General features: G+C 47.2%; 1 protein-coding gene across 1 annotated transcript in view; it reads right to left on the bottom strand.

The window, feature by feature from the left end:
- The window catches only part of LOC125028723 (filamin-C-like), a 131,259-nt gene that overhangs the window by 59,707 nt on the left and 69,052 nt on the right, over positions 1 to 2,500 (bottom strand). The window lies entirely within an intron of this gene.

Here is a 2,500-nt window from a genome sequence, read left to right as displayed (position 1 = left end):
GCGGATATTATTTAATTTATTTCCATTCTCGTAGCGCATTTCCCGTCTTGACCTGACCTCGCTTTCTCTCACTTCTGGTCGGTCGACACGTGAGATGGCTTGAGGGACAGCTCGTTGTTCCCATTAATTGGTTGTTTGTAATTGTTTGTACCATAGGAATACGCGTAGCTTTGTTACATTGCTATTTGGTGACACGTTCTATCGGCGCTGGAGCGGAGCTTGTAACGCGATTTTATATAAATTTGTATCATTAGTATAGCGTTCGTATCTTCCCCATATCAGAGTGCACAGGGATGCTTGATATAACGCGGGGTTGCGTGAATCGCCTAACAGACCTACGGGTCGATGTTACGATGGTTAATCGTACGATCGTCAACTTTTGAGTCGGTGTGACCCGAAGTTACGTTCGTTGATTAATATAGGACTAGGGTGTATGCTAGAACCGTTATTCGCTTATTAATCACACCTTTCTCGCCCTCTGGAAGTCGTTTGCATGTTTTGGGTAAATCCCAAGCGATCGTGTGATTCGTGATAATTAGAGACCCGTAGGACATGTCACGAGCGCCCATCACATTTTCGCAGAATAGTGTGGGTTATTTATAAATTTTCCCGGCTCGTTCGCTCCATTTAGTACGGTTCATTAGTACGTACATTCTGTCGCATATCGTTAAATGTTGAATTCAGAGTGGTAGTTGCAATAATTTTGTATTAATTGCAGTGCTAATCTATCACAGTATTGTTAAAGTGAATGTTAATCTTCATGCTTGTCACACATATCTGCTCTGTGTGAAGTCACTCTCACTTTCATTCTCATTCACGCTCACTGTCGCTCACACACACGCACACACACTCACTCACTCACTCAGAACAAAAGACACTGAAACCTTTCCATTAATAGGGTCTGTTGCCGTCGTAGTTGCAGGCGCAACTATGTGATGTATCTCTTTTGCCCGCGATTTTTTCAGTCGTGACGAGTAACTAGAACAGGATGTACACCTTCTTATTTTACATACATTTTTTTTCTGTGTTACGACAATTGGTTCAAGTAAATCCTTGCGGATTGCCGTTGTCGTTTCCCTTATTTACTCTCCTATCTATCAGAGACGGTTGGTAGTTCAAGCCAGGTCTTTGCGGATCGCTACTGACGTCTCCCTCACCTATATTCTTCTTTATCTTAGTGAAAATAAAACACAAAATGAAAAAAAAACAAAAATAACGCAAAATAACGAACATTAAAAACTGCAAACTAATATAAATAATCGGATAGTGACGCTTAACACCCCCTCTTCCCTGTTGCCTTTATTTTTCTCTTACTATCTTGGCCCTTACTTGCATAATCTGATTCACCGATATCTGACACGGCAAGACCCTGCTGCAAAAAACGGTCACCTTTGGATGCTGTGGGAAGGACGTCACCGGAAGATCGCCAGAAACCTACAGACCAGAATGTTCGTCAGAGCAGGTATTAAGTCGCCCCAGGATGTGGAAGGGCGCCGCCTGCCGGAACGCCAGCGAGGGCCAGGAACTCGCCAGCGCAGGTACAAGTCGCCCCAGGAATCCGTGAAAGGGCGCCGCCTGCCTGGATGCCCGCAGATCCAGACAAACTCCAGGAGCTCGTCAGCGTAGGTATAAGCCGCCCTGAGATGCCGAAGTGGACGCCTCCTGTCAGGGCGCCCGTAGATCCAGACGAAGATTACGAGGACGTCTGGACGAGCACGCAGCCGAGAAGGACCTGGACGAGATCTGCGAGGACGTGAGGACGAGTACGCCACCGAGTTAGACCTAGACGAGGAATACGAGGAAGTCTAGACGAATCCGAAGTTAAGGAGGACCTGTTCGAGACTTTCGAGGACGTGTGGACATCGAGGACAGTTGGACTACAGCGAGGACGTGAGGACGAGTACGCCGCCGAGTTAGACCTGGACGAGGAATACGAGGAAGTCTAGACGAATCCGAAGTTAAGGAGGACCCGTGCGAGACTTTCGAGGACGTGTGGACATCGAGGACGGTTGGACTACAGTAAGCACCAGGAAGAAGGGGACAACAAGGACGAGCAGCAACGAAGATGCACAAGGGACAGCGCACGTGAGAACGAGATGAACAGCAAGTCAGGGCCAGCCAAAGTTGGGTCATCCTTGAGGCAAATCTAAGCCGCCTCGAGGGCGAGGCGTTAAGTCGGTGACCAATCAATATACCGTGTACATAAACACGATTTGTGTAAGCCATTAGAGATAGACCATGTGGTCTATCTGACCTTGTTTGACCCCTCAGTTCATGTCTAGCAAACGCCGGGCTCAGGTCATATCACCAGCCTGGTTAGCGGACCAGCGATACCACACTCAGTTTCGTGTTCTCTTACTGTGTAGTACTCTTCTTCAATAAATAGTCAAGTCGTTATAACCACTATCACTGCCCAACCAGTCACAATCAATGTACTAATACTCCATGAGCTGTTGCAATGTGTGTGTATGCGCCCGCGCACCTATGCTTTTGTGTGTGT

This window comes from Penaeus chinensis, chromosome 9, assembly GCF_019202785.1.
Source record: "Penaeus chinensis breed Huanghai No. 1 chromosome 9, ASM1920278v2, whole genome shotgun sequence".
Classification (NCBI taxonomy): Eukaryota; Metazoa; Arthropoda; class Malacostraca; order Decapoda; family Penaeidae; genus Penaeus; species Penaeus chinensis.
The sequence above is the reverse complement of the archived record's forward strand: the minus strand, read 5'-3'. Positions and strand labels throughout refer to the sequence as shown.